At 47.7% G+C, this 10,509-nt stretch overlaps 1 protein-coding gene across 1 annotated transcript in view; it reads right to left on the reverse strand.

Annotated features, from left to right (window-relative positions):
* LOC117237704 (lachesin-like) overlaps positions 1-548 on the reverse strand; it is a 39,857-nt gene extending 39,309 nt beyond the window's left edge. The window contains exon 1 of the mRNA XM_033501976.1: positions 403-548. The gene's annotated coding sequence lies outside the window, so the exon portion shown is untranslated. The remainder of the gene's footprint in view (positions 1-402) is intronic.
* Positions 549-10,509: the final 9,961 nt, after the last annotated feature.

Here is a 10,509-nt window from a genome sequence, read left to right on the forward strand (position 1 = left end):
CGATAATAAAATCGCTGGAGAAACGTTTCCATTCGATTATTATTATCCTTTTTCGAATTACCTTGCATTCCGTCTCTTATTCTTCTCCTTTCTTCTCTCTTTTGTCTTTTGTTCCGTTTTTCCCCCCTTTTTTTTTCATTTTCAACGTCGAAGAAATGATTCGGAAAACCGACGCGATCTAAAAGCTCGGAGCTTAATGCTCGTAATCGTCGATAATATATCGGAGGCTGCATTATATCCGAGTTCAAATTATATCGGAGCAGCAGCCCCGGCAGAACTTGGGGAATAACGGTCGATAGAAATGCTCGAACAGTGATAAAGTAATAGTATATATCGGAAAGTATAGAGCTAGTTAAAACTTAGTCGCAGAAACTATTTGTGGTGTAATAGATATCGTTTTACCTTATGGCCAGCTATCTGCAAACTTTAACGCCGCTTCATTGTTAAGCTCGCCACTTGAAGAGACGAACCGATAACGTTCGACGAAGCTTCGAATTTTCTTTTCCCTTCCATGTAGGACGTCCTTTGTGACCAGCATTGGTATAAAAAAAGCCCCGAGTTCGACGCATCCTCGCGTGAGCGTAAAACCCAACGGTTAATGCGATTATCGTCGAAAAAGCATCTCGTCGTAATCTGTCGTGGCATTTAACTCGCTCGTTGTTGCGCGAGAAGAGGAACGCGGCTTCGAAAAAGCAGACCAGTTGCGTTTGTACATAAATCGGAAGGGTAACAACGCGACCAGTCGCTTTCGAATTTTAAGACGTCACGACTGTCCAAGTTGCCAACCTGTCCAAACAGACGTAGGTTATCGTACGAAGCATCCGTTAGGTCGAGCATCGTTCATCCGTTTCTTCGGTGTATCTCGCCGGAAAATTCGTTTATCGTACGCGCGACGCACTAATGCCGCTAAAACTTTCATAGTAATGTTCGCGTGTGCGCGTGTATACCAACCGCGCACACAGAAGACAAACGTTTACGTACATTTCATAAAATACGTGACTGCGCGTATTTTCACCGGCTTATCTTTGCCACCACACGTGTCACGCTGTCCACTACGTGTACGCGTGTCAGTCTGTACGCCTACGCTCGATTCACGTGTGCGCGTGCGGAATATACAGCGGTATATAGGTTGCCTGTTAAATGGCGCGTTGCTCATCTACAGGGGTGGTTGCGAGTTAGTCGATCGGTTTAGTAGTTTCTTTGAAACGTCGAGAGCTCGATATTCGATTGGAACGGCGACGAGACGAAAGAAACGTGGCGCTCTCGCAGACAAACTGTAACAAAGTGCAGGGAACGTTATTTATCAGCGATCACGACCAACGATCACACACTTTCGGGCAAACGAGTCCGAAACGATTCGGCGCAACCGCGGGGGTGCTAAGCGGAGTTTAAGCGGCTTGAGGTTACCGTAAACGCGACGAAACGCTCGACAAGCAGCGAGCGTGTAAAACGCGTAGAACAAAGATAGAAATTTTTGGGTAAACCGAGAGAAAAACCGTAGGACGAATAGATGCGCGCGTAAACATACGCGACACCGCGCGTCAACTTCTCCTCGTCCCGTTTAGAACGATACACACGTCGTCGTACGTCTTGCCGCGTTTCGGATTACACGTTGAACCAAGACCGATAGAAGGTGATCTGACGTGTTTACGGACATTGTCGGATGAATCCTCGGAAGTCGTAAAACGTACGAACATTCTCGCGTTTCCCTTCAGCCATTTTACGAGTAATTTCCCGCGAGTGTTGAGTTTCCTCAGACACGACAGACACGAAACTTGCCCTCGCGCTCTCACCCTTTCCATTCGAACGGCGCGGTGCCCTGTCTCGTTTTAAGAGACCGTCACTTGGTGAAACTCGACCGCGGAAAGCACCTTCCCCGACTGAATACTAATTAGTATTTCAATTTCGTTCGCATTAATATTAAACCGGACCGCAAAGGTGTTCTCCGCTCAGCCAAAAGAAGTATTAAAAACAAGCGAACGGTAAATCGACCGTTTTCATCGTTTTTAATGAATGCTCGCGACTCGCGCGTTTCACCTCAAAGCGCGCGCCGCAATCGCTTTGTTCTTGCTGTTTCCTACAAGCGAACCAACCGATCCGTATGTAACCCGAACAATTAAAATCTTTTATCCTCGCCTCGTCTTGCGAAATAATCTGCCATTAATCCGCCGACTCTAATTGTTCTCGAACGCGAAACCAGCTCCCTTTACAGCGAAGAATGCGCGCAGAGCTTCGCGTCAACCGCGTAAGACCCGCGTAATGAATATTTCGTACGGTCGCGTGACTCGACTATCCAATTCGAATCGATACGCAAGGCTAATTAATATAGGTAAATACGCGTGTAGGACGCGTTTAGACTCGCGCATACTGGATACGCGCGCGTTCATTTCCGGAAGTACGTGTTCGTAATCCCAGCGAGATCGATGATTTTAATCAAGAAAATGTCTCTCCGCATCATAGCTCGTGAGCAAATCTCTGGCGGTCACGTTTATTAAAAATAAAAATAACGCACAACGCGGTACCACGGATAAAAAGAGAATAATGCATTCCAACGGCACTGGATTAATATTCGAAGACCCGTAACGCCGCGCCGCCGATCTGTTTCGAGCTGCTCTTAGCACCATCCAACCAGCCAAGCCAGCCAGCCAGCCAACCAACCTGACATGACAGCCAGGCAGCCAGCCGGTTGTTCCGCTTTTTCTCCGATACCTATCAAGGTTATTGGTACACGAAAATTTCTTTCGATACGGGAACGAGAGACGAGAAATCCTTTAGGCGAGCGTCGTTTCACGCCGGCCCAGCGGGACCACGGAGTTGTCGCGCGTCGTTGTTTTCCTTCGCGCGATGCGATGCCGCGATATGCGATCACGCGATGCGTTCCCAATCGCAAAGTGAAATCCTTCGACGCCTCTCCGTGCTTACGATGCGTTTCGCCGCGAAATAATTTTCGTCCTTGTTAATTAAAAATTTCAATCACGTATATTAACGACAGGTTGCCAGCTCTCTCACTTGCCTGCGATACGTTCGACACGCGCGTACAGTCTCGCTTGCACGCGCTGCGTACTTTCACATTTGCCAGCACGTAATAACGTAGTTATCGTGGCTTAACAGCCGCCCGTGAATAGAGCTAACTACGTTAGTCTTCCAATAAGCAGGTTCGGTTTCCGAGGAAAGTTTCGGCCTGTAATTGCAACGGGTAACTTTATTGTATGTACCGGCGTCGTAGCAATCGTCCTCGGGTACAATCTATGAAATTCACTTGCGCGCAGCCAAAGCTCCGTAGATTAACATCGCCTGCAGTGTAGAACAGCAGAAACGACTACGTCGACGCCGACTCCGACGTTGACTCCGACGCCGAATCCAACGGTGACGCCGACGCCGACGCCAACGTCGAGGAGCACGACGACGCCCTGTGCAATGAGTTTGCAAGTATAACTTGGAAGCCGACGTGGCAACGGTCTAAAGAGAATACACCAGGATATTCCGAGTGTCATCCGAGCATGTTCGTGTCACCGTGGAAAATGGAAAATCGGACCATCCGCAGACAGCCTAATGGAATCTCGTATTGTTTTCCCGCGAACACATTTTTAGAATTCCGATTTTCATCAAGCCGTCCGTCCGTGTCCGCGCTCGAATCTGTCACCAAGACGTTTCAGACAATTTTGTAATATCGTTCGTACGCTTTCTTCGTCGCTGTATGTACTTGTAATAGAGATTGAATTAAAAGTCTCGGTGATCGAGGCGAAATCATATAAAACGGTAACGGTGGAAGAGGAAAGGCTCGCGACAGAGCATTGACTTTTAAAATAAAACGAAAGCCGACAGAATGCCTATGGGTCGCTATATAAAGGTGTAAGATGCTAAAGGTGGCACTTAATGATATTTGCGCCTGGGTTACAGTTTATTACGACCGGACTATTGCTGCCAGTTCCCTTAAATGCCGTTGAATGGTCGTCGCAAGAAAGCACCGAGTCGTACGGACGCGCCATTACCGCGACAGAGAAAAAATTAAAGAAAAGAGCCACTTAAGACTGGACGCATGAATCGCTGCCATTTACGAAATTGGTCAAGCTACTTGGTCGAGCGAGTACACGTTTCGTTCGCGTGTCTTTCCTCCGGGAGTGTCTCGTATCGGTGACCGGTACGTGTAACACGTAGCCGCATCATTGATCGAACGAGACGTCCACCGATAAAGTATTCGATCTCCGACGCGTGAACCTACGATTATTTGAAAACCGTGAATTTCCATTTTGTCTGGTCGCTTAGTCGTTACGAGCGAACGAACGAGCCACGATACGCTTGCTTCCACGGCCAACAGGGTGGGGGACAATTACACCGATCGGAGCGCATAAAAATGCATGAAGTCAGTGTGGAATTCCTAGAAATTCTACGATGCAGCTCGACGTTGCACAGGACCAACACAATGGATGCCGTTGAAGAGCGTAAAAGCGACTTTATACGGTTCTAAGCAACTGCGAACATAGCTGTTATTTCAAGGCTCGATGGAATGGTTTCTTCCCGGATATTCGATTGGAAGAAATGGTTTCTGGGTCTATCGTTTACGCTATACTCGCGTCCATATGGAACTTCTTACAACGATATCGCGTCTCGCCAGCTTCGCTCTTACGTACCCGAGAAATAATACGATCTCGTCGGTAAACTGATTCTCTAACGCGATATCAGTCTCTAATGGGCTTAGATCGAACAGATTTTCGCAATCGTATCGCAGAATCGGTTTGATTCTAAACATCGGTCATGTTCCGCACTTCGTCTTGATAAACGGAAATCGTGATCCTTCGAACGAAGCGAGAAGTTTATCGTCACAGAACGTATTTAAAGTAGCGAATCAAGCGTAATCAAGCGTTCAAAGAAACTGAAGAAATAGAAATACCTGATAAGCGGCAAGAACTTATTGGACGACCTAACGTTCATGGTAAGATCTATATACCGCGTATTAGTAGCAGTATCTGGTATCCATTTACGCTATTACGCGTATATACGTTTAGTTATTATTGTGTCGCGGTTGTGATGCACCAAGGAATGTCTCAGTTAGTGGTATAGAGGAATTTCGAGGTAACACGAGGTACATTTGGAAATTTGGCAGCGGTACCAAGGATCACTCTCTATATAGTATATGATATATATATACAGGAAGATCTAACAATGGAATTGCCACGACAATTATTAGCCGTGAATATCAAGGCCGAGAAAATTACACAGTAGGAGATCCCTCGCCACGTCGCGTCGCGTCGAGTAATATGATCCTTTCGACAGAAGCAAGGAAGGAACCTCCGACCTCCTCTGCTTCCTCCTATCTCTCGATCCTTGTAACCTCGTTACTCGAACTCTCCGAAGATGAGGGACGAATGTTCCCAAAGCGCGATACGTCGCGACTGATACGTGACGACGCAGCTCGTACTTCTCGATAATTACAATTCGGTTGATAATTCACCGAAGACGCCAGCAGGAGGCCAGTTTTACCGATCTAATAACGCGATAGTTGTATCAACGCACGCGCGTTTCCAGCTGTATTCGGCCAAGTTCGCTGTTATCTGCGCCTCTTGTAATTACATTTTGACATTTCGAAGACTACCGTATGGCATAATCTAATACGGTGTAATGCAATCAGGATGGCGCGCATCTTGCGCGGAAATCTCGCCTCGGGGAAGCATAGGCGACGATAATGGTGACTCGTTGCTCGAAATTTCCCTCCCTCGCCAGCCAACCTGTCTCCTCGCTAAATTAAAAGATACGCCTTTCGACGAAACAAGATTGCCGCGCGTTCTCTACATCGCGCGCGAATAAAACTGCTGGATCGGGAAACTTTAGGCGCGAATCCGCGACGATGCCGCGCCGGCAGGATCTAGCGTATCGAGGTAACGATCGAGCGATAAACCGTTTCCACGACACGTTAACGTATACGCGACACGAGATCTCAACCGTGATCTCGTCCGAAAGAAATCTTTATTTGCGCTCAGCTCGGCGATAGAAAGCGTAAAGCGCGCGCCGGTCCCACCTTCGAACACGATTTCGCCGTTAGCCCCGAGAAATCGAGTCCGCCCCCGTGGTAATTTCACCAGCGGCTACCGAGAGTCGTGGGACCAAGAAAGAAAGTTGGAGTACGTTCGACGAACGCGTAATGTATGCCGGATAATGCTCGTTCCTTTGCCGCTCGTTGCCCGAGACGCCTCTTGGCCAGCCAGCACACCCCTTGCCAACCCTCTGCTCGCTTACCAGTCTCGCATTAATGCAAAGCGAGGACATGCAACGGAGGCACGACGTAGGCTACCCGAGGATGCTTCTTGCAAGAATAAGAGAACAGGATCGCTGGGGATGTCCCGGGATTCTGTCCTCTATCGATCTCTCGCGTATATAGACACTAACTTGTGCCCTCCGCAAGCCGTGCTATGTATCTGCCATATACATATACCAATCTCTCCATCCCTATCCATTCTCCTCCTTCGCGTCTCTTTTTCTTCCTCGTCCGTTCTCCCCTTCCTGTCCTCTCCGTCTCACGCCCTCCCGTTCATTCTCAATCGTTTCTTCCTCCTCTTTATCTTCCTTTCTCTTGCACCCTCTGTTCGCGGCTCACCGCCTCCTTGTCTTTGCGTCCTCGTCTCTCTTCTCGTCTCGGATCAAACCCGTCTCTATTCGTCTCGATCGCTCTCCTCGTTTCTCCTCGTTTCTCCTCGTCCTGCGCGTCCTAGCGTCGGTCCAGCTGTCCCTCGTTCTCGCTTTCTCGCTCTTTCTGCCTCTGTTTCCTCCCCTTTGGTTTCCTCCCCGTCCTGCCCCTCGCGCTATAGCTTCTCGCTCGGATCCTCTCGTTCTCTCCCGCGGCGAATTCCTGGCGTGCATACACATAGAACCCGAACGTGTACCACCGAGTGTCTCTCTCCGTTTGCATTCGCAGCGGGAGCAAGAGGGATGGAATTGGTCCACGCGCATAACCACGCTTAGCACCGAAGAATGTGTTATGTATACATAAACGACGCGTAGAACGGACAGGAATGTCTTTGTGTTTACTGCGTTATTGAGAGATGTGACACGCTTCCGGAAGTCCATCAGACGGTGGCGGTCGTTATCGAAAATCAGCGGTCGCGAAAGATTCGCCCGTACGTCACCATTGGCACGGACGAATTACGTTTCCCATGCTTAATCCTCTTCAACCGCGTCCATTAGCGTGACTTTAACGTAACCATCAAAAGGAGACGTTATTGCAGAAAGTATGCTAGTCGTAACCTTTGCTATTATCTTTATGGGCTATTAAAGTTTTAACCATTGTTTGTAACGTTAAAAAATGTAAGAGGATCGTTTATAAATTCGTTCGTACGCGTTTCACGTTCGTGATTCAGATCGAAATTAAGATTTCAAAATTCCAGTTTAAAGGCTCGTTTTCGTGGTAACGTTCGAATACAGAGCTTAACGAAGAACGTAATCGTTTCGAACGTTGACAGTCGCGGTTGCTTTAATTAGGGCGAAAAAATTTGAACACGTACCAACAGCAAAAGCGAATATTGACGCTACAAAATGGATTCGCTGGTGACGCGTACAAAGAGGTTACACAATTATCTCGGAAAGTCCACAAAGTTTCCCGTTGTCTCCGATGGAAACTTGTAGCAAAGCTGCCGCGTTCACCAGGGACCAGCTTATACCACAGTCACGTCACCAGTAATACGACGCAAAGTCGGTCCGAAGCCGCGAACTCGCCATCGAAGAATATCAACCGGTCCTGCGAAACACGTAATCCTGCGCAAGATTTAACGTTTATCTCTTTGACGATAGTTAAAACAATGGATTTTCTTTACGTTACACGTACGATCGCGATCTCATCGATAAGCGGCAATTTTAATCGGCCGCCGATTCACCTTGCGACAGATTAGACGTTTAGTGCGCTCTTCTAATTATCGAATTAACCGCTAGTTGAAGTGAATGGGGCAGCTTCGGAAATCCACCGCGACGAAAATACCTCGTAATTAGGAGCGAGTCGAGTAGAACGAGTAGTATGGGACGGAATTGATCCGGCCTTACGAGCGACTATCACGTGAAAGGCCACTCGTTCGCTGGCTATAGGTCGAAGCAAAGAGTGGGGAATGGAGATTTTCTCCGTTGACACGACGATTTGTACGAGCAACAGGCAACTTTCATTAAGCCTTTTCGAGCCGCTACCTTCCTCTCCTATCTGTCTTCCTTTCTCTGTTATCTCTGCCTTTCCTTTTTCCTTTTCCCTTTCTCTCTCGATCGTATTCTCTTTGGCTCTATATCGCGTAGTCCCCTCACCACGTGTCGAAACGAGCCGCATAATCGGGCTTCGTAATACAGGCCGGCTCAAAAATGCATCAACGTGTTCTAAAACAAGACTTGGACGAACAAAAGCTTGGAAAATGCTCGCTCCAAAGGTAACGCGTTTCACGATAAAGGCCGTGATTGCTTGTTTTTGTTCGGCCGTGGAACACGTTCCTTGGGGCAAAAATATCTTCAAAACGCGAGAACACTTCGGATATTAGATTTTACCAACATTTTGTATCGTGATTCTTCCGTGTAAATTATCGTTGCTGGTGGATCGGCGACGTATCGTTAACGTCGGTGGTCGTTTCAGGTTTTGAAACGACCTATACACACCGAAGGATCACGTTCGCGTTTGTCCCTCTGCGACAAAATGCGTTTACATGTGTAGCGAGTGCTCGGGTCATCGGTGCGTCTGTATTGAGGCATTGTGAGCGGCAAGAGTTGCCGGAAGCGTATTGGACGCACTGAGCATTCCTCGTGCGCTTGAATCTCGTTAGCATTCTATCCTTTAATTCCGTTCCCAGTTTTCCCTTCTTTTCCTCTGTCGTAATTTCCATCGATCTCTATCGAACCATGTGCCTCTAATCGGCGAACACTCCCTTTCTATCAACCACTTCGAATGCTATCTTCCACGGCCGAGCATCTCTCTTCATTCAATTCCGCTTTTAATTCCTTTAGTTTTGCACGCCGTCCCACTCGCGCGTTAACAAACGCGCGCTGCATAACGTTAACGGTAACACGACCGAATTCGTTGTTTGTTAATGAACCGTAGCAGAATCGCGATAAGAGGGTTGCATATGCATGGCATGATTGACACTGACGTCGATTACCAGACGAATACTACTTTGATTCGCGATAGCAGCCCGCTCGATACTCCAGTAACGAATACTCTTCGATATTCCAGTCGGCGTTCGCGCGGACCAAATTTAAATACGTTCGATACTTTCCGACGGCCGGCCTTAACCGAATCGAATCGAACCAAACTGACGCTTTATCATACCACCGCGTATCGCGTAAATAGCCAACTAACATTACGAATCGGTGTTTGATTCACCGTGTTATCGATTTACTTATTCCGCCGCAAACGCTACCTTGTTTGCGTTACGATGGCCCACGCCGTGCCCGGTGGAAGTTACAATATTTCTCCAAACAATGCGTATCGAGCCGATACACGTACAAATAAACGGATGCTTTTATCGCGGAAAATTTTCCTCCGCCAGCAGCGTCAACGAGCGAGCCGGAAACTTGTTTCTCCTCGCGTGTACATAAATATGGAGGAAAGCGTAGTCGTGTATGCACCGGCATTCGGTACGTGCGAAAATGCCAACGCCGCGCCAACCGAACAAATCAGTCGCATCGGACTCTTGTCCCATAACGTCTCCCTCTTCCCTTTCCAAACTTCCCTTCGAAACTTCTTCTCGTGGCCTACTCTTCTCTATCGTTCACCGTTTTGCCCCTCCTCTTTTCTCTTTTCTCATCTTCCATTCCGTCTCCCACGCCTCTTTCGTCCGCGTTTCGTATATCGTCGTTCAACCGTATATACCAAAGTACGTATATATAGCAACTTAACGGTGCTTTTTTATCTGTTTTCCATCGACTGAAACGAGTCGGCCTCTCACGGTCTCGGGTGGTCGATAGACTCGTGGAACGTTGATCCCTTAAGCTGATGAGCCGCGTATCGAATAAAATCAGGGAGTTCGGTCGCGATCCTCGTGCAACATTTTAACGACACCGTGGATCTAGCGGAAGGAACGAGTGCAGCTCAGAGTAGGTCGTTTCACCGCGATCGTATAACGAATTATAATAGGGCACGAGGGCCGCGATCGAACGACCGCAAACAGCTGCGCGATCCTGCCACTCTTTCTACTCGACTCTATTCTTTTATTGTTACGAGAGAAAGATAAGCGTACACGCCGTGTACAAATATTCCGCAACGTCACAGAACATGCATGTAAAATTATACTACGAACGAGGCTTCTATCGTTTTATTATGGTAACGCCGGTACGCCTTCTTCGTATCATTACGTGGTTATTTCGCCGTCTTCTCTTTTTTTATTTCTTTCTTTTCTTTTCTTCTGATTTTAAACGACAGTTTCGCACACCTCGTTCCCGTACCTCGTTTCGAGGTACGATTCTTTCGTTTTTCGATATGGAGTGTACTTTGGCGCGTGAACTCTTATATACATTTACTTACCCTTTGCTCCACCATCGAACTATAATATT

Source organism: Bombus vosnesenskii, unplaced genomic scaffold, assembly GCF_011952255.1.
Source record: "Bombus vosnesenskii isolate JDL3184/JDL3185 unplaced genomic scaffold, Bvos_JDL3184-5_v1.1 scf7180000013397, whole genome shotgun sequence".
NCBI lineage: Eukaryota > Metazoa > Arthropoda > Insecta > Hymenoptera > Apidae > Bombus > Bombus vosnesenskii.